Source organism: Maniola jurtina, chromosome 21 (assembly GCF_905333055.1).
Source record: "Maniola jurtina chromosome 21, ilManJurt1.1, whole genome shotgun sequence".
NCBI lineage: Eukaryota > Metazoa > Arthropoda > Insecta > Lepidoptera > Nymphalidae > Maniola > Maniola jurtina.
This window is the reverse complement of record NC_060049.1, coordinates 11,998,841-12,021,944: the sequence shown is the minus strand read 5'-3', so window position 1 is coordinate 12,021,944 and position 23,104 is coordinate 11,998,841. Positions and strand designations below refer to the sequence as shown.

General features: G+C 38.1%; 1 long non-coding RNA gene across 1 annotated transcript; it reads right to left on the bottom strand.

Annotated features, from left to right (window-relative positions):
* Positions 1-225: 225 nt before the first annotated feature.
* Positions 226-21,117, bottom strand: LOC123876094. The gene is made up of 3 exons (XR_006798256.1): positions 20,967-21,117; positions 18,396-18,400; positions 226-237 (listed from the first exon to the last, which is right to left on the bottom strand). It is a non-coding gene; the product is annotated as an uncharacterized LOC123876094 (long non-coding RNA).
* Between the last annotated feature and the right edge of the window lie 1,987 nt (positions 21,118-23,104).

The following is a 23,104-nucleotide window of genomic DNA, read 5'->3' as shown; positions in this document are numbered from 1 at the left end:
AGAACGCTTCTGAGCAAAGACAAAAGTACGCTCTACAGACCTCAGTCGTGCCCGTCTCTAGAGCACAATGCAGCTTCTCATCTGCGGCGGTGTAGCCGTGAAAATGTAACAACTCAGGCGCAGTTCAAAATAAACAATTCAAATTCATTTTTAGGGTTCTGTATCTCTTGACCAAATTGCGGCTACGACGGCCAATTTTATCGGAGACTAACCAACAATGCGCCGTCGATTTTCTCACTATCATAGGCCGATGGGACGGAAATCTGACACGATCGGAGAGAGATTAGACGCAGCCCAACGACATTTCCTATGGTATAAAATATCATTCGAAAAAAAGACCTTTGCTCAGTAGTGGGCTGGCGATAGGTTCGGATGATGATGATGATGGAATATCAAAATCCTTTTAAAATAAATTAGAGGTAGTTAAATTTTATTTTATGCAAAGTGAATATCAAAACAAGACCGTGAATATTAAGACAATTCATATTATTGCCCATACTAGAAGTTTATATTCACTTGTAACAAAGTAATGCACTTGAAAATGGACGCGCCTCCCACACTACCACTCTGAGAGCTGCTGGATAGTTTTGACGAGATGCTTGATAAAAGCTTAAAGTTTATGATTCTCTTTCTCAAGAGTATGGCAAGTGGCAAAATATACTTATATTATAAGTAAATGAGTTGCTGTGATATGACGCTTCTCACACTCACACGACAAGAATCAGCAATGACACAATATGAATCTTAGACAGAAAACAATTCACAACGATCTCACTAGATAGCACCACAAGTATCTTCAATTCAATCTAAAATGAAAATGAAGCCTGAATCACACTAACAAAGTATTAACGAAGTACTATTTATATTAATTATACAAGTTAAAAGACACAAAGCATGACACCCAGTTGAAGGAAAATCTTCCTTCTGTTACGGTCGAGCCCACTCGCTGCTCGCGTACCATCAATCAAACTTATCAAGCACCTCAACAAAATTGTCCACCACCTCTCCAACTATAGGTTCGTTCGCAGCCCGGCGAAGAATATAAATTGTCCACCACCTCTCCAACTATAGGTTCGTTCGCAGCCCGGCGAAGAATATAAATTGTCCACCACCTCTCCAACTATAGGTTCGTTCGCAGCCCGGCGAAGAATATAAATTGTTTTTCTCGAAAATGTCTTAAAGCCAGCGCGGAGTTGGCTATAAATAACGCGGGCTGTACAAACACCATTAAACATCTGCGGGCGGTTAATGTTGTGTGTTTTTTCCCCGAGCTGTGTCTCGCTCGCTAATTGTGATGAATGAGCAGTTGAGGCTCGCACTGTGTTTTAATTCGACGATACGATTACAAATTGATGACCACCCAGGCGCAGTGGTAAGCGCTGTGCACTTATTAGTGCAAGGTCCCGTGTTCGATTCCCAGCAGGGGTTTGGAAATTTACTGGGATCTGGTCTGGTTCGGCCGTGGCTAGTTACCACTCTACCGACAAAGTCGTGTCGCCAAGTGATTTAGCGGTTTCGATACGATGCCGTGTAGACACCAAAGGGGTGTGTGTTTAATAAAAATTGCCATACCCCTTCCAGGTTAGACTGCATCATCATTTACCACCAGGTGAGATTGCATTCAAGGGCTAACCTGTATCTGAATTTAAAAAAAAAAACTTTTAATCGTAGTCCCAACGAAAAATATGTCTGGCAAAGTTTGGCATAGACGAAGACAAACTCTAATGTAAATTATTCTTTTAGTTTCTTAAACAACTTGAATAGGTAAGTAAGTACCTACTTTGTTTATTTGCTAAGTTATTTTAACAACACAGGATTAAGATGCTGAGGACAAAGATACGTTTAACTGATAAGAAAACTCCTCCGACTTTACCAGACTTGAGAAATTAAAATAAGGGTCTATTTACACTGGAGAAAAAAGTCGCCGCGCGTCGTGTGAATAAATATGCGAAAGTGAGCAAACAGTTATATTGATTTAGAAACCAAATAAGCGAAAATGCGAGCAAAATTTTTCTTCGGGTTCATTTCATATTTCACATCGAGGTCATATTTGTCATTATCGGCTCACTTAAGAGCGTGGGTCTCGTCTATGAAGGCCACAAAGGAAGGAAGGAAGAAGGGCTTAGGCCACAGTCCGCAATGCTAGCCAAGTGTGGATTGATAGACTTCAAATATCTTTGAAAACATTACAAAGAAATCTTAGGCATGTCCTCATCATTTTCCTTCACCGTTAAAGCAAGTGGTATTTAACTGCTTAAACACTAAAAAATTTGAACCTGTTTTCCTGGGTGTTGCGCCCGGAGTCCTTTTGACTACTAAGCCATCACGGTTCACTCAATACCAAGTGCCGAAATTTGAGCAAGGTACTTATTTTAGGCGTCAAACTTAGCGGGTTTTCTCTCCTGTGCGAACATGCCCTATCACTAAGTAACAATGAAGTACCAACTCGTTACCAGATGACTCCAAAAGTTAGCTTTAAGTACTTTTAAGTTAGACCACCTGAATTAAGATTCTGTTTAGATTACGAGAGGAATCCAATTCGAATCCAATATTTGCATAATTTAAATAGCAAGGCTTTTGAGAGGTTTGAATCGCCGAAGATGTGTCTCTTAGTTTTGGAAGTGGTACTCATGCCATTAAAGAAACCAATTCAATCTCACTTACAGAGTATACCTATCTGTGTAGAGTCAAATCAAATCAATCAATCAAAATCATTTATTCAAAGAAGGTACGCCTTTTGATAGTCAGAATTGTTAGATTTGTAGATGTGTAATTGGTAGATATAGTGGTGATAATTAATGACGTAAACTTAAAATTAAAGCTACGAGGGTTCCAAACGCGCCCAGGTCTGAGAAGAGCTCACAACAATCTCAGCCGGATATTCTTTTTATCATCACCACTTTACAAATTCACTTAACTTATAAGAACTATCAAAGCTGTTAAGCAACTCATTCCCACGCTGGCACCTACAACTACGCGCTTGGCGTTAGTGTGGACATACCTTTACCCGCATAACATTACTATCGCTAGTACCTAGTTTAAATGCATTAAAATTCCATTAACGCAAACAGTTCCCTTATTTCCGAAAGCCTGTTATTTCCTGCCATAAATATGTCAACTTGAACGTTATTTAAATCGAGTCGAGCGATTGCAGTCCATTCGCATATCGATATTTGTAATCGATTTCTGTAATATCGATAAATTACGTAAATTATTGGCATTTATGATTGTTTTTCGTTTCATATAGGTAGTAATTATTGTTATATTTTGATGATAAGAGTGGTAAATAGTGTAGTGTTTAAAAGCTTCGGTCTTCGGTGTCCTAATTAAATAATATCTCTTGTGATACGGTGAAGGTAAATATCGCGCCTGCATGCCTGAGAGTTTTCCACAATATTCTCAAAGTTGCTTGAACTCCGTCAATCTTATTTGGCAGACTTTGGCCAAAACCCTTCTCACTCTGAGACGAGACTCATGCTCAGTAGTGGGCCAGCAATGGATTATGATACGATGAGCTATTCACCATCATCATCAACCGAAATAGGTTCCTTTGTAGAGACTTGGAAACGCCACCACTATCTTGCGCGCCGCCTGAATCCAGCGGCTCCTTCGACCAGGAAGTATGATGTCGTCTGTCCACCTTGTAGGGGGTTTTTCCAACTTATGCTTTTAACCTCCATTTTAACCTTTGGGACCCCAGCGTCTTTTCTCATCGGCTTTTAATCTATGTGCTCCACCCATTGCCATTTCAGCTTTGCAACCCGTTGAGCTATGTCGGTCACTCTGGCTATCCTCCGGATGTCCTCATTTCTGATTTGATCCCGTAGAGAAACTTCAAGCATCTCTCCATCGCTAAGCTATTGGGGATTCAATATAAAAAAATGATTCCGACGAATTGAGAACCTCCTCCTTTTTCGAAGTCGGTTAAAAAATCCCTTTAGTAAAAACCTCGTACAAGAAATTGAATGGCACCGAAACATTGCACATCAAATAAATGGAGCACGTATAAATGTGATTCCTAAAAATTTCCAAAATAATGAGTGAAAAATCCCCCGCCGTGCGAAAATAAGCGGAGTCGAAAGGGTGCGCGGCTTGAATTATTTATGAGGCGCAAACGAGGAATCAAAGGTGGGGGATGAATATTTTAATTTGCGAATGTTTCGCTTTTTGAAGAGAATATTCTTGTTCGGGATCTTACTGCTTCGTGTACTGAGTCCACTCGACTCACTGACATAGGAAACAATATCTCGTGGACTCAACTGAACTAACTGGTGTTGTGAACAGTTTTGAGTTATACGTCTATGTTCAAAATCTTTCCGACAGATGTGTTGTCTTGCTCTTAATTAGGTTGTCCTGGTCATTTTTAGGGTTCAGTACCTCAAAAGGAAAAACAGAACCCTTATAGGATCACTTTGTTGTCTGTCTGTCCGTCCGTCCATCCGGCCGTCCGTCGTGTCTGTCAAGAAAACCTTTAGAGTACTTCCCGTTGACCTAGAATCATGAAATTTTGCAGGTAGGTAGGTCTTCTAGCACAAGTAAAGGAATAAATCTGAAAATCTTGAATTTAATAATAATAATAATAATAATAAAAACCTTTTATTCAGCCAAATTTACAAATACAGACAGGTAGGGTGTCGTAGTCCCTGGAGAACCAAGGAGCCGACCAGTGTCCATGCTCCCTGGTCCCCCAAGACCCAGGCACCCACTTCTTAATACTAGCTTAATGTCTATCTTGGCCGAACGGGGCGCTGCCTCAGCTTATTGCTGCAGTCGGTCGACTGCAGCGCTGATTTTCGGGCATGGCCCCCAAGTGAATATCACAATTTGTGATAACATCATCAAAAAAAAAATTAAATGTGTTTCAATTTTCAAAGTAAGATAACTATACCAAGTGGGGTATCATATGAAAGGGCTTTATCTGTACATTTTAAACAGATTTTTATGCAAAATAGTTTTTGATTGATCGTGCAAAATGTCGGAAAAAATACCCAAGTAAGGAACCCTCAGCGCGCGAGTCTGACTCGCACTTGGCTGGTTTTTCTTCCTATTGTCTAAGCAGAGATCCTGGTGTCGCGTAGAGGAACTCTGTTATCAGTAAATTATCAAATTTCAACATTAAATTAGGTGCACACGAGTTATTTCTAGGTCTTTTTCTCGGCCGTACCTTAGCTCCGTTACCCACGAATTCGGCGTGTTAATGATTTGACGGTACATAATATAGAGTATTGTATCACCGCTTAGTATTATCTAATCCCCCAGACGACGCCGACAGAGATAATTGGATGCGGATTATCCGAACGCAGCGCATCATTTTAATATGAAACCGTTTTCCACGACAAACATTGTACAGACTACGTTTAATATGCGAGAAAATCTGAAGCTGTAAGCAGCTTTTAAGGTAATAAATGCCTTGAAGTCTAAACCGTAGTTTAAAGACGTTGTATGATTAATTTATTATACCTACTTTTCAAGACGTGTATCGCTATCCATATTATAAATGCGAAAGTGTGTGTTTTTGTCCTTCAATCACGTCGCAACTGAGTAACCGATGTACGTGATTTTTTGCCTGGTAGTTAAAGATCTGCAGAGTGGCATAGGCTACTTTTTATGCCGGAAAATATTTTGAACATAGACGTATAACTCAGAACTGTTCACAACACCAGTTAGTTCAGTTGAGTCTGAGATAACAAAATTCAAAAATCATTTTGACGGCCACCTTTGGACGTATTAATGGGAGGTCCCGGGTTCTATTCCCGGCAGAGGTTTGAATTTTTATAATTTCTAAATTTCTGGTCTGGTCTGAGAGGCTTCGGCCGTGGCTAGTTACCACCTTAATGGCAAAGCCGTACTGCCAAGCAATTTAAGCGTTCCGGTATGCCGTGTAGAAACCGAAGGAGTATGTGACTTAGCACTTCCAGGCATCTTACACTGCATCATCACTTACCACCAAGTGTGAGGGCTAACTTGTATCTAAATTTAAAAAAAACATCTGTTACTCTGCCACCGGTTCGGAAAGCAGTTCTACAAAAAAGAGCCAGCTAGAAATTCAGCAGAACTGCTGTACTTACTAACCTACTTTTAAACTTGTAAAATTCCGATAAGCTAGCTTCACAATGTAGATCAAGACTGTAAAGTATCTCCTGAATTCCGCCCAAATCCCCCCCAGTCTTCAGTTAATCCCGCCTTAAAAATATCCCTTTAATGTCGAGCTGGGGGAATTTCTCGTAAAATTCTGCATAAACAAAATTAATTTCGCTACCCACCTTGTAAGGCCTATTGCGTTCTTATATAAATCCGCTGCTTACAGCCTTGCAACTTTATTAGTTTCATATTTTTACGGAGGTTTTTTTACCCAACTACGGCCAAACCAAAAGGAAGGGTTATGATTTTAGCAATCTATTATATGTTTCGCCGTAACACCTAAACTATTTAGCCGATTTTGATAAATAAGGTATAAATAGATTCGCCAATAGGTATACGAGTAATTCGGATCTATGATCTAATTTGAGCCTCGATAGCTCAACGTTTGAGAAGCGGACTGAATACTGAAAGGTCAGCGGTTCAAATTCCGCCGTTGCACTTTAATCTTAAGAGGGCTCTCTCCGTCACTCGTTTCCACCCGTTTCATACAATCGTAGTTGCAATTTCATTTGAATATTAAGCAACCAAAGACCATGAAATTTTGCAGACATATTCTAGAAACTAATATCTATGTCTGTGGTTTTCCAGATTTCTGTTAAAATATTCGGTTTCAAAGTTACGCGGTCTTGAAAATTTCATACAAATCTTTGAGCCCCTGTAATTTTAAAACTACATATTTTTAGAAAAATCTAAAACACCACAGACACAGATATTAGTTTCTAGAATATGTCTGCAAAATTTCATGGACTTTGGTTGCTTAATATTCAAATAAAATTGGAACTACGACTGTATGAAACGAGTGACGGAGAGAGCCCTGTTAATTGGAGGGGAAAGGGGAGTATTAGTCATGATTAGCAAGGCTAATATTCTTTTTTTTTTTTAAGTATCAAAATCGGTTCAGTAGTGCCAGAGATTGCTTCCTACAAACTAACTTACAAACTCTACCTCTTTGTAATATTAGTATAGATGTATCCTACTTTTTACGCTGTTAGTATATCTTGGTCCTAGGGGAAAATAGGCTTGGACCTCTGCGCGTGATAGCTATTGTAGTAAGTGGCGACCCTTTGAGAAGGATTCGCTGAGCGCAAGGTAAATCATACAAAAGGCTTAAACCCTGGTGTAAGAGCCTAAGCCCTTCTTGACAAGGGTCTTCGGATCGGGCTAACATGAGCCACGGATTCCATGATTTTCGACGATATTGGAGAGGGAATTTATAATTATGGCCTTTAAGCGCCGACCTCTACTGGGTTTGCCAGGGTAGGTTGGAACCTATTCACTGGCAAGCCATAACGAAAAGTTGTAAAAACTACTGGTATCCTGAAAAAATCGTGTTATCTGAGAGCTTTTGGGCTTGCGCTGCGTAAATAAGTAGTTAAAGTTACACAAAAATACTGTAAGTGCAGTGAATTAGTTCCTCTCAAGCTGCCCGCGTGAAGCCGGGGCGGGTCACTAGTTTTGTAATAAAAAAAACCGGCCAAATGCGAGTCAGACTCGCACACCGAGGGTTCCATTCTCGGGTATTTTTTCCACGATATTTCACATTTATTCCACATTTTGCACGATAAATCAAAAACTATTACACATAAAAATAAATAAAATCTGTTTTAAAATGTATAGGTAAAGCCCTTTCATATCATACCCCACTTGGTATAGTTATCTAACGTTGAAAATTGAAACAAGTCTTAATTTTTTTTCTATGATGTAACCACAAATTCACAGTTTTCTGATTTTGTTGTTTATTTTAAAAGAATATTAGCCATGCTAATCATGACTAATACTCCCCTTTCCCCTCCAACTAAGCGTAAAGCTTGTGCCAGGAGTGGGTACGACAATAGTGCAACGGGTGAGGTTTGAACTGCTGACCTTGCGGAATTCAGTCCGCTCCTCAACCGTTGAGCTATCGAGGTTTTCTGATTTATTTATTACAGGATAACAGACGTTATCCCGTTGACCAAAAACAGGATTTTTGGTCAACGGGAAGTACCCTATAGGTTTCTTGACAGACAGACGGACAAACAGACAAACAGACGACAGACAGACAGATAGACAGACAGACAGACAGACAGACAGACAGACAGACAACAAAGTGATCCTATAAAGGTTCCGTTTTTCCTTTTGAGGTACGGAACCCTAAAAAACAGTCAAGTACAAGTCAATGGAAGGTACTCTATAACTTTTTTTAACAGACAAGCCAGATAGACAGAAATACAGAAAACGAAGTGCCCCTATAAGGGTACCTTTTTCCTTTTGAGGTAGGCCTAAAAAATAACATGACGGTCAATATTTGGGTAGTAATGGACGAGCGGTCTCAAGACCCTAGGGTCATCAGTATGCGTGCCTAAATCATGAGGAGTCAATGTATGGAGTCAATGTATGCGAGGTCCAGAACTAGTAATGAGTGGGTACTCTCCCTAGAGGAGTATAACCTTATCTCACCTGTGTGCGAGCACCGATACTGGTGTCAGCGCAGACATTAGACAAGACAAAAAAGTCGTGCTAAGAAAACTTACTCGTATCAAACCAGACTCCCAGGCAAAACACAGGTTCAGCCATAACCAAGCAAACCCAATGTTGCTTCCGTCCGTGTTTAAAACTAGCTGATGCTTGCGCCTTCGTTGGCGTGGATTTTTTGATTTTTCGGGGTAAAAAGTCACTCTCCATGTCCTTTACTATATCCATGCAAAAAATCCGTTGCTCCGTTGCGGCGTAATTGAAGGAAAAACCAACAAACAAATACACTTTCCCATTTATGATATTAAGAATGATGGCATAGCAATGTATTCTCAAGTATCTAAAGCATTGACGTGTGAACAGATACTTGGGAATACATTTGTTCTATTTGTAACTGTTTTTTCGTGTAAATAAGGCCTCATTTACTATTTTTACGTAGCTGTTACCATAGCAACAGCCTCTAAAAATGACTAAAATGAACCATTTTTAGATTTTAAAATATTTTGTAGCATGTCTGCGTCTCAAAGGTCTTCAATAATCGTTAAGTTTAGATAGCAAATTATCTAGAGGCGACCGAATATCCTTCGAAAGTCTGCTTCTATTTTTATGGCCTTCTCTTAAAACAGAAACGAATAAAACCTTTTTCGATTTCTTTGTATAAAATTTATTAGGTGGCGAGTCTCTAGGGCCGCCCTTAGGGCCCGCAATAAATACTAAATTCGTAAGAGTATGTTTTAAGTGCGTGACCGAATACTTTTTGGGAGTTTTTCCCCTCGGGGAAATCAAAAAACTAATAAGAATAATGTGAATTCTTATCAATAATATTTTACTATCTTTTCGGGCTGGGTTTCAATAACATGATTATTCACGATTTCTTTCACATTAAAATAAATAAAAAGTTGGTCAAGTTTGAGTCGGTCTCGTACACGGAAGGTTCCGTACCATCCGCATATCGTCAGTGAGAACTGTCGACGGAAACGAAATATAAAACTATGAAATAACAGTTGTTGTTTTTTTTTGGATTTTCAAATTAACTATAGTAACTGTCAATAATTTAAATTTTATAATTCGTAAGCTAAACCTATTAACACTCGTTTATTTTTAGGGTTCCGTATCTCTAGAGAATAAAAATAAACCCTTATAGGATCACTTTGTTGTCTGTCTGTCTGTCTATTTGTCTGAATGTCTGTCGTGTTTGTTAAGATCCATAAAGTGAATCAAACTTATAGGCTTCTTTCTGCTGACCTAGAATCATGAAATTCGGCAGAATGTAGCAATGTCCTATAGCACAATTAAACTGAAAAATCCGAAAACCATGAATTTGTGGTTACATCATAAAAATAAATAAAAAACTATTTTCTGTATGATGGTATGGAACCCTTTTTGTGTGAGTCTGACTTGTATTTGACCGATTTTTTACACCTAGGGGCACTTAGTAACATTAGCATGTTACTTACGCGACCTTGAAGTTTTTAACCATCACAAAATAGCCCAACGCGCTAAAGAAGTTTTTACGTCAAAAATATTGTAATAAATTGCCTCAATTTCAATGAAAAACTTTTGAGTACAATGCTGAAATTAAAAACAATAAGGCCAACGATCAAAGCCCGTCTTTGCGCTAAGCTCAACTCAATAGCACATTATGGCAAACTTGGTGAATAGAATTTTTTTCGATTAAAGATCGCAACAAGGAAAAGCACTTTTCTTTTACATCGATTAAGTTATAAACTGAGGTTATCAAACGCTTTGCTTTATTGTGATGTGAACAATATCAAAGTTAAGCTTCATTTACTCCTGATGGCTTGCCTGGCGCAGTGGTAAGTGCAGTGGTAGTAGTGGGAAACCCGGGTTCGATGCTCGGGTGAGATCGCAATTGAGTGCTATCTTTTATCTGAATAAAAAAAACTGACCAATTGCGAGTCAGACTCGCGTACCGAGTAATTTTTCCGACATTTTGCACGATAAATCAAAAAACTATTATTCACAAAAATAAATAACAATCTGTTTTGGAATAAACAGGTAAAGCCCTTTCATATGATATCCCACTTGGTATAGTTATCTTACTTTGAAAATTGAAACACATTTTAATTTTTTTTTAATTCTGTAACCACAAATTCAAGGTTTTCGGATCTGTTCCTATACTTGTGCTATAAGACCTACCTACCTGCCTAATTTCATGATTCTAGGTCAACGGGAAGTACCCTATAGGTTTTCTTGACAGACACGACGGACGAACGGATAGACAGACAGACGGACAGACAGATAACAAAGTTATCCTATAACGGTTCCGTTTTTCCTTTTGAGGTACGGAACCCTAAAAATCCCGGGTTCTCCCACTACTAAGACCACAGCGCTTACTACTGCGGCCAGGGCGGTCGTCAAATAGTATCTGTCGGGAATCGAACCCAGGACTAAAAACCGCGGCGTCCACCACAGTACCATGTAGGTCGTCAAAAGTAAATCCTTTCAAGTCGTTTTCAATAATTCAGTCGGCACTTACCCACCATTACCAGTAGCACATTAACAATCACTCTGTGAAATGAGATGAGAGAGATGTGATGTGTAATCGTACCACTCAAGTTGCGACTAAAATACTAACACGCGACTAATTTTTAACCCCCGACCCAAAAAGAGGGGTGTTATAAGCTTGACGTGTATCTGTCTATGGCGTCGTAGATCCTAAACGAATGAACCGATTTTAATTTAGTTTTTTTTGTTTGAGGGGTTATGAATTTTTAATTTACACTTGTTTTGATAGATATAGGAGTACATAAAGGAGGGATATTACGAGGTTCCTTTTATCAGGAAAAATCAAAGACTTCTTTATAGACTGCATCATCACGTGAACCAAGTGAGGCCGCAGTCAAAGACCAACTGATCATGGAATAAAAACCAATAACCTATCATACAAGATAAACTTGGATTCATTAACTATTTATTGTGAACCTATTTATAGCTTAACCATCAAAGTTTAGCATACAAACTGTTTATAACCTTAAAGACTTTCTAAAGGCTTGTCGGCGTGTGAAAGGGGGTCTTTAGAAAAGGCGTTCTTGCAAGTTTTCCTGAATGGCTCGCTGATGTGTAGGTATTTATTACGGCCAGTGATGTAAATGGTCCACTAGATTTATTATTTGAATATTTATATCGAATCATTGGAATGTCCTACCAAAACCTACGAGAAGAGCACAGGTTCAACGCGTAAAGGTTGTCCGAGAGTACTCGGATGACGGAAGTCGGAGCTAGTACATAAGCTACCATACAAATAGTTCAATGACTACTTCGGAACTTATTTTCACGGATTCGGATCGGATGCAGTGCGTAATCGCCCTAAAGGTTCTTTCTTGAAAACGGAACCCTAATAAGACGATGCTTCTTGGCTGCACTTCATTTTACACTGAGTTTTACTCAAGTGACTTCCCGCGATGCATGAATTCCTTAACCATTCTAGCCTCACAATATTACTGAAACTTAGCTAGGTAAGCTACAAGTATTTTCGTAGCATCTCCTCATACCTATCCGTAGCTTATCTACGGCGTAGCGCTACGTGTTCCGTAGAGCTTTATATACCTGTTTATGTAACGTTCGTTTACGAGCGTGGTAGTCTATGATGTAAGAAGTTTATGTGCTTTACTGCGAAGCTGGATTTTGTTGGTTGTGAGGTTGTTTGTTGTAGGTAAATTAGAACATTCCTGGTTTTATTGAAGTGGTTATGGAATACTGGTTAAGACTACGGCAACCTATTAGGAGGGTTCGGTGTTCGAAATATCATGGGTACCTTCAAGTCAAGAATAGGCAACTTCTAGGCAAGCGCGCTCCATCTTAGGCTGCATCATTACTTGCTAGCAGGTCTGATTGCAGCCAAGCGCTAGTCTGTAAATAAAAAAAAAATTGATCAGAGGCACGCACTTGTAATGGTTAGTTAATTATGACTTATTTTATATTGCGGCTACAATGCCGAACAATGTCATAATTATCGCGATAACAACGCGATAAACTGAATGGCCAAACTTGAACGTCTAATGTCAATTGAATTGGGGTTTAAATCGTCTAACGCCAAACGGCATTCATTGCTAGGAAACCTACATGCCTACAAATTCTCTATACCCAATGTTCTCAATGGTATGTTCCAGTCTGCCAAACAATGATAAATCCATTATTATAGCAAAAATGCAAAAAAATATATACCAATAAAATCACATTTAATATTATAAAGGCGAATGTTTGTATGTGTGTGTGTATGTTTGTTACTCCTTCACGCAAAAACTACTGGACGGATTGGGCTGAAATTTAGAATGGAGATAGATTATACTCTGGATTAGCACATAGGTTACTTTTTATCCCGGAAAATCAAAGAGTTCCCACGGCATTCTTAAAAAACTACATCCACGCGAACGAAGTCGCGGGCATCAGCTAGTAATTAATAAGCATAAGGTCTTAATTTTTAGATTCCAAAATTTTTATGTGGGAGTTTTAATTTTTTCATCTATATCCTATTTCTCGCCACGCCAATTTATCCAAATTGCCATGAAAAAAATGATAAGCTCAAGGAGCTTGAAAAATAAGTATCTGTATTATAATGATATTATGATAGAAATAAAAAATCCTCCAGGATAGCACATTTTCAGTTATTTTGCATGACTGCATCATCACTTATTAATAGTATAGCGATAGTCAGTAGGCTTTCAGTTTTAGTTTGCGCATTGAAGTGACCGGAACCAGAGAAAAATCGGTCACGTACGAGTCTAAAAATAAACTTGATTTTAAAATAAACTATGTTAATAAACAAAACAAAAATTACATAATGGAATTATGTATTGGACATCGTGATTTTCCACGAAGTTAAAAAACCTGCAGAAAAACTAATTACAGTTTCTGATGAAAATTAAATACTAATATCGAGGAAATTTTATTTATTCGTATTTATATTTCATGAGGAATTTAGATTAGACCCAAAAACCACATTGAAACATTAAAATAAAATGTATAATTATATTTTTCAAACAAGTATAAATTAAAAATTTATACCACCCCCGACAAGTGAAGGTTACAGTAACTAGAAAAGAGCTGATAACTTTCAAACGGCCGAACCGATTTTCTTGGATTATAGCTAAGAACAGTCTCAATCAAGCCACCTTTCAAACAAAAAAAAAAAACTAAATTAAAATCAATTCATTAGTTTAGGAGCTACGATGCCACAGACAGATACACAGATACACACGTCAAACTTATAACACCTCTCTTTTCGGGTCCGGGGTTATAAAATTGCTTCTAAAAGAAGTCCTAATTCGGCAAACATAGATACTACATGTGATCCTGTACACGTTCGCCAAGTGCATTGGCTGAGTGTGTGGGCCAATGTGTACAAAGCTCTTTAGAAAATTTTTGGGTCAGAGCAAATTTTTTTGAATCCTCCAAAAAACCGAATGTCGTCATAAATGTCGTCAGCTTCCCCCATAGCCGCGTGTAACTGCATCCCAGGGCCCCTACATTCTTATCGTCTTCAATAAAAACGCCAAATGTGCCGTTTTAATGTTTTGCCCCTTCCTTAGTCCCTTTGGCTATATAACGGCTGAGGGATGTTCTATACGCGAGTCGATTTATCGATAATTTTGAATGATAACATGAATTTCACAAAAAGAAACACAACTTCTTACATCGAATGTCATTCATCTGGAAGGTAGGTATTTAGTAAGTAAATATTCACATAAAAAAGCGGTGATAACGGTAAGACATTGATGCCCGTAAGTCAACGTAAGAGTCGGAGATTGCTTAAACGGTGAAATGCCATATCTCTTTGAAATTATTGCGTTACGCCTTAGGTACTTTACTATTTTGGTAAAACAAAGGCAAACTTGTCAAAGAAAATAAATTACAAAACAGCTCACCTTTATTAATTTAATTATTTTATCATAGATATACATTTTATCGACATACAATATTATTCATAATATTTTTCACATCACTATCCTGAAACGAGTATGCGAGTTATGTTCGCAAAGACATGGCTTAATAAAAACAAGTCTATTGGGCTTATACATAATTTAGTTTGTTGCGATATGAATTTTAATCTTGTTCGTTATGTTTGTACATAAAGCTATCTTTGCACATCATAATACGGCTCTTTAGCTTTTTATTCGATAAAAGTTTGCATTCGATTGTAACTCTTAACGATTTAGCTTTAGGGATTAAAATTCGTTAATTGTGGCAACTATTTGCACTGAATAGGTAGGGATATTACGAGAAAACCGGGAAGATAATGTTTTTCTATTTAGGGTTCAGTACTCTAAGCCTCCGCTGTCCGTCCATCTGTCTGTCTGTCAGCGAGCTGTATCTCGTGAACCGTAATAGATAGTTGTTACAGAATGTGAGAATTGCCACAACAGCAACAAATAATAAAAAATAAAAAATGGCCGCCATGATATGTTCAGTATTTTTTGTACGACGCTACGGAACCCTTCATGTTTAACTTGTATTGTAGTAGAGAGTCGAAGAAAGCAATCCATAACTGATTTTTGGTCGCAGGTTTACTTAGCTTCTTTAGGTTCATGATGGTAACTCGAGTTAAACTCAACACTTTACTCGATGAGAGTCGCGAATAATTGAGATGCAAATCAGGAACCCATTTCTCAAATCCGAGTTATGAGTGACGGTAAAGTCGTTTAACTTTCGCTAGCAAAGTCGATTTGCAGAATGTGCACTGCAAATTAATGTGACTTAGTAAATTATTTCAAAAAAAGTTGTGATGTAACTACAAATTCACGCTTGTTGGATGTCCTTTACTTGTGCTATAAGACCGACCCTACCTACCAAATTTCATGATTCTAGGTCAACGGGAAATAGATTTTCTTGAGAGACACGACGGACAACAAAGTGATCCTATAAGGGTTCCTTTTTACCTTTTGAGCTACGGAATCCTAAAAATTGAGTGCGTTTTGTTTTAGTCGTATTATATCAAGCAGCTTCCAAGCCACTCTATTTTATTTTTTATGCGATCCTAAGAGCCCATGCTCTATTTCGTACAAACAAAACATCAAGACCTATAATTGAATAATAAAACTGTAACGAAAAGCCATTAAAAGCTTGGCCTGATAAAATTTGACTGGCCCGGTTCGAGCCAAATCGCCCTTTCCTTATACCAACACCCACTGAGATGGCATACTCTTAGAGAAGCAAAAAGACCCGAATCAATTGATCGCAAATCCATTGTAATTCCCAAGGAGTCACATTGTAGCTGTGGGTGTGACTCGTTGGGAATCCATCAAATGTGATGTAAGCTTGGCATTAAAAAAAATACATATCTCTTTCACTGTTATTATATAGCCGTAAGACTAAGACTTGTTCCAGAGTATCGATTCTGGTAGAGCGTTGGGTTAGTCCGGTGTTCTACTCAATTACTTGTTCATGGATGCACGCTAATGTGGCGATGCATTTAAGACACTGTACACTCTCAAACCGCTCAAAAGCCTTGATATGAAATTTTTAATCTCACAAACTATATAATTCGAGCATCGAAACATTTTGGTGTTAAAGTAAAATGGGCTTTAACATCCGTGTTTTAAAGCTCAAGTTCGTCCAAATAACTATAGTCAGCGCTCCAAGCGGAAACCTTGCGACGTTAAATTAATGATATTGAAATCTTGATTTAAAATTAGTCATATAAATCCATTTTACTCTGAATTCTATCAACGTTGGTGAGGTGTCAAATCTCATATTACTCACACAGACCCCACACTAAATGTCTTGCTGTTCACATAAGCGTTATAGTTAGAGTTGCTTCATAATAGTTACATTATTGACAGAGTCACTATGTCTTTTCTACAGGTCTATCACCAACATATCGCTGATGTCCAAGACGAGTGAAGTCCATTTTACGGGAGATTCCTGCTCTAGATGTTATAAGACAACTCTATGCCTATATCAGGCTTATTCTAGTGACGCAAACACTGAGATTTCTTCCCAATTTTGCTAGATCGCTGCAGAGGTATTTACTTAATAGCTACATGAATGTAGTTATTCTAGCATTGAGGCCCTCGGCTTGTGCCAGTTTTTGGAATTACAAATCCAAATTGGTTATTCGTTCACTTAACACAAGTATAGAATATAGACAACCTTTAAAAGGTTATTTGTCTACTTCCTAGAACGACTTGCTACTCAGGCCAAAGCTGTGCATTGAATGGTTATAAATTAGAAATGAAAGTTGATGAAATCTGACATGTCCAAACGCTTCAAAGCGATAACGTCGGCAATTATTGTACTTCTATTTTTGTTATTTACTGTTTTTAACCCCCGACCTATAAAGAGGGGTGTTATAAGTTTGACATATGTATCTGTGTATCTGTCTGTGGCATCGTAGCTCCTAAGCTTATGAACCGATTTTAATTTAGTTTTTTGTTTGAAAGGTGGGCTTGATCGAGAGTGTTTAGCTACAATACAATCCAAGAAAATCGGTTCAGCCGTTTGAAAGTTATCAGCTCTTTTCTAGTACCCTACTGTAACCTTCACTTGTCGGGGGTGTTATAAATTTTTAATTTACACTTGTCATTAATGTATTTTTGGAGATTAACGATGGCGCTTGCCTAATAACACCCCCGACAAGTGAAGGTTTCAGTAATTAGAAAAGAGCTGATAACTTTCAAACGGCTGAACTGATTTTCTGGGATTATAGCTAAGAACAATCTCGATCAAGCCACCTTTCAAACGAAAAAACTAAATTAAAATCCGTTCATTAGTTTAGGAGCTACGATGCTACAGACAGATACACAGATACATTGATACACAGATACTCATGTCAAACTTATAACACACCTCTTTTTGGGTCGGGGTTTAAAAACAGAGGGTGCTAACAGCAGAGAGAGAAATCCTTCGAGAAGTTTCCAGAATAATACATAGAGCAGGTCTGTTGTAATAAAATGCGTATTAATGATTGTTTTAGTGCCAGCCGTAAACCGGCAGGCACGTCGAGGGCGCGGCGCATGTGGCTGTTACGCCATTTTGATTGAATCGCCATTTTATTTGCTTCTAGAGGTTTCTTTCTTGTGCGAAAACACGCGTGATACAGTCACAGTATAAGGAGAGACAGTAAGCCGACTCTGGACCCTCCGAATAGGAGGCCAACTTCTTAACCTATTTATTTTCTGGCTGGGTATGGCTGATTTTTCACGTTTTTTTTTAAATACATGTTAGCTCTTGACTGCAATCTCACCTGGTTGGTCAGTCATGTTGCAGTCTAAGATGGAAGCGGGCTAGCCTGGAAGGGATTTCTCTACTTATTTTGTTTAATAGCTTTTAGTAGTGCCACACCTGGAAGGGATATGGCAGTTTTTATTAAACCCAATACCTTATACTAAAAATACAAAAATAAATTTTATAAATACTCTCCCGCGATCTGTGTTTCCTACCAATTACAATCCGGGTAACTTTAAAACAAGAGTGAATAGGCACCTTCTAGGTAAGCGCGTCCCATCTTAGACCACATCATCACTTTCCATCAGGTGTGATTGTGGTCAAGCGCTTGCCTATAGTGAATAAAAAAAAAAAACCTCTTTGGTTTCTACCCGGCATCGTACCGGAACGCTAAATCGCTTGGCCGCACAGCTATGCCAGTAGGGTGGTAACTAGCCACGGCCAAAGCCTCCCACCAGACCAGACCAGACATTATAAAATTCTAACCCCTGCCGGGAATCGAAACCGAGACCTCCCACTAATAAGACCACAGCGCTCACCACTGCGCCAGCGCGGTCGTAAAAATATGTATGGATGTTAAATATTTTCATCCTGTTGTTTCCACTTAAGCGCCTCACACAATCTGGATTTTTCTCAACATTTCATAAGTTCGTGAGTCGTAAATTGTTTACACCTCGCAGTCTGAGAGGTTCCTGCACGTTTAGTGTCGCGTGAAGGGAAAATATAATCGGGAACATTCCACGCTCTCGCTGAGCGAACTAGATTACGGAACCACTTCTCTTGATGCTATAAGTCTCGCGAGGGAATTTGACACACATTGACGACTTTGTGTTAGGCTTTAACATAATTCTTTATTTCTCTTTCTTTGCTTTTTAGGGTTCCGTACCTCAAAAGGACCCTTATAGGATCACTTTGTTGTCTGTCTGTATGTATGTCTGTCTGTCTGTTTGTCTGTCCGTCGTGTCTGTCAAGAAAACCTATAGGGTACTTCGCGTTGACCTAGAATCATGAAATTTAGCAGGTAGGTAGGTCTTATAGCACAAGTAAAGGAATAAATTCGAAAACCGTGAATTTGTGGTTATATCGTTAAAAAAAATTATAATGTGTTTCGTTTTTCAAAGTAAGATAACCAAATGGGGTATCATAAAAGGGCTTTACCTGTATATTCTTAAACAATTTATTTATTTATTTTTATACTTACTAAATAGTTTTTGCTCTATCGTGCTAAATGCCAGTAAATTACCCGAGTACGGAACCCTCGGTGCGCGAGTCTGACTCGCACTTGTTGTAGCTTTTTGACAATTTACAGCAGTATTTTTAAGTTTTATTTAGATTTTTAAGTTTAGTAGTAAACTTAAAACTAAACCTACGAGGGTTTGAAAGTTAAGTTTTAAACTGATTACGCGCCCTAATCTGAGAAGAAGCCCACACCAAACTTAGCCGGGTAAATGCTATAGATCGACGGGGCTATTTACCTATAAGCCTTCGTCAAAGAACGCCGCCAATGTATTGAAACTATTCTATTTACGTATCTGCATCGTCTAAAGATTCTTATATGGCTAGAAAATTCTAGAGAGAGCTTATCTGTTACGTTCTATACGAATATATTTAAAGCCCGTTGATACATGAAAAGATGAAGATACGCAATTAAGCCAGATGAAAAAAATCCTACACAAGTTAGTTCAGATGATTGAAGATTTTTCCTGATGATTTTGATTATATCTTCCGTGACTCTAATTTTTAACCACTTTCTAGTAAGATGCCTTATGGAGCTATGTATTTAATAAAATACCAACCAAACATTACTAACACTGAAATTTATAGTCATAGATAGAGGCTTCTTTAGGCGACCATTCAGATGACGTGTCACTTATTTTTTTAACTTTTTTGCATTGAATTTAGGTTGAATATGAAGCACTGACTTAACCATGAATAACAGTATAAGCGTGCTGTTAATTATGATAATATTCAATTTTAAATATTAAAATCAAGTATTTTTTTTAAATTAAAAGCAAAAGATTTGAGTAAGTGAGGCAATAATAAGAATTAAACTAAGTTTGTATGAAAAGCGCTGGGGAGCAAGCTAGGAAAACACTTTTAAGTACTTAAGCATCGCTTACTTTTTTTCGTAAACTGAATTTCTTACAATTTTAGTATATCAGTGTTGAAACCTCAATTTCTCTCATACACCATTCAATATCCGTTTCGGGAGATCAGCGCTCTTCATCTGTCTTATGATCATAAGGCTGATAGCACTTTTGAATTTTTACATATTTTCGCGGCATCGTGTCCTTTGAGAACTAAAAGGATGTTTTAAAATATGGAAACTTTTATAAATGAAAAATATTTGTAAGGTGAAATAAGTTAGTATTGATATTAAAGTCAAATTTTTCGTCAGAGGTTCATTCATCATCATTAACAACCGATAGACGCCCACTGCCCACAGCTGGACATAGATAGGTCTCTTAGTAGGGACTTCCACACGCCACGATTTTATGCCTGAATTTAGTTGCTTCCTGCGATACGTTTGATGTCGTCCTGTACTTGTGCTGTAAGACCTGCCTGGCAAATTTCATGATTCTAGGTCAACGGGAAGTACTCTATAGGTTTTCTTGACAGACACGGAAGATGGACAGACAGATAGACAGACAGACAGACAATGAAGTGATCCTATAAGTTATATGGGTTGCCGGGAAGAGATCACTATAGTGATAAGGTCGCCCTTTGTTTGTAAATCTTTCCTGTATTATATTCTTTTTATAGTTTTAAGCAATAAGGGTTCCTTTTTCTTTTTGAGGCACAGAATTCTAAAAACTTATGGTTTTTAGAATTCTGTGCTTCAAAACATTAAAATTTGAGTCACGTACATTTGAATCCAAGAAAGCGTCCAGTTTCCACATCTAATATCGACCTATTCCATGTACCAGAGAATAGATGCATGGATAAAAATTGAAAGAAGTCTTATTCCCATGGGTGAGAGTGGCTCGCATATCTCACTGGCATATATTTGCATGTTTTATTGGTGGCACCGGATATGTAACCGACGATGGGGACACCATGCATTCGGCATCTTATTATAATGCCATGATATATAGATGCCTGGTGGTTAAGACGTCCGCCTCCTACTCGAGGGGTTTGATGCCGGGAACGCAACTTATTGGAGCTATACGATCTCCTCCGCCTTCCACTCGCTCCCCACCACCTTCTTCAGATCATCGGTCCAGCGGGCTGGAGGTCGTCCCACACTGCGCTTACAGGTACGCAGTCTCCACTCCAGAACACGTCTGCCCCATCGGCCGTCGGTTCTGCGACAGACATGACCTGCCCATTGCCACTTCAGCTTGCTAATTCTTTATGTCGGTCGCTTTTGTTCTTCTGCAAATCTCCGTGTTCCGGATTTTTATCATAGAACATCATGAATATAGAAAACAGGATATCCTTAAAGTTTCATCCAGTCCGTCCGTTCATCTGTCTGTCTGACACAGCCATTTTAAAAATAGAGTTTGAAAGCTGTATTGTTGAAATTTAGTATAGTTTGTAGGAACCTATTACCTCTTAAATGTATTTTTATGGTATTCTGAACATGAAAACAATTTTTTCGAATGAAAAGAGTGCGAAAGCCACTTCAGCTTCATTAATTACTTCTATTCAGGAATAATTACTTGTTTTCAAACCCATGGTCGCCCTTCGGAGCGGGCGCGGTGAGAGAGAAATAATGCGGCTCCTCTACAAAGCCGGGAGCTGCAACCGATATTTACTTATAGATCCGTGATTACGTAAGTGCATTTACAACTATATTACATCGAATCCTAGTTCATTCACTTCCGTTCTCGCTTAGAGTCCCTTCTCAATTTAGACAAGTGAAAATTAAAAATTTATAACAACCCTGACAAGTGAAGGTTACAGTAACTGGAAAAGAGCTGATAACTTTCAAAAGGCTGAACCAATTTTCTTAGATTATAGCTAAGAACACTCTCAATCAAGCCACCTTTCAAACAAAAAAAAAACTAAATTAAAATCGGTTTCTTAGTTTAGGAGCTACGATGCCACAGACAGATACACAGATACACACGTCAAACTTATAACACTCCTCTTTTTGGGTCGGGGCTTAAAAAGCTTCCAAAAACTTACACTTTTACGAATTTAATAGGTAATTAATTAACATGGGTTATCATTATAGTTTCAATTAATAATTTTATTATAATTAGTTATTAGATAGGCTAATGAATATGCGCGCTCGATCGCTCCGTACATATTAACAATAAACACCAGTTTGTGTGTTTAGGATATTAGGCCGTGCAAAAACAGATCGATCAGACCGGGGCGCCCCGTGATCCGTAGTCTGTACCCAAAAACGTTTACTTAACCTGTTACGTAATATTGTAATACCCTAATCCTGATGTTTGTTCATGGCTGAGTAGCCAATAATTCAAATAACTTTATTTCATACTAGCGACTTGGCCCGGTTTTGCACGGATCGAACTAAGTGTCCACAAAGGGAGGGCCCAAAAATGAATATATTAAATGAAATATTTTAAGTTTTGAAATAAATATATGAAATATTTTGAATAGGAGTCGTTACTTTACGTGATACAAGGAAAACTAAATCTATACTAATAAATTATACTTAAATGCGAAAGTATGACTGTCTGGTCTGTTAGTTTTTCACAGTTGCTTCTGCTAGCGTTATTATTTTGAAGGGTACCGAAATAGTTTGCGTCCCAGAAACCAACGTAGGCTATTTTTAATCCCGGAAAATCTTTGCACCTCTCACGGGATTTTTAAAACCTAAATACACGTGGATGAAGCTGCGGGTATCAGCTAGTTCACTATGATCCGTCAAAATAGTCAAATATACACAGATTATGCATCTATGAATGTCATAATAATATTAGTGGTGATAGCGTTGTGTTATAGCAGTTTGTGGAGTTTGTTTGGATGCTCGATTTCCCTGCATGTTTAGTAGTAGTTACATGTTACAATATACTTTGTCTGTTATGTTATGTATGTTCTTTGTGTATGAAGAATCCTTTTTGATTATACCTACTACTTACAGTGTTTGGTATTCTTTTTTAAGCCAACGAATACATGAATTAACATTATTACCCAACGCAAGTCAGTCCTGTCTCTAAATAGGAAATAGTTCAAAAAGCTTTGCTTTATAGAAGAATTCGCACTTTGTAACGCTCGTGAAACAAAATCGATAATAGCATGGAGGCAAAACCGCTGTTTGCTTCAAAGGGGTTTGTTAATGCAGAACATTATTATAGCCGAAGGCGACCTTCCATATTGGAAATAAAATGCGGAATATTATTTATTTTTATAC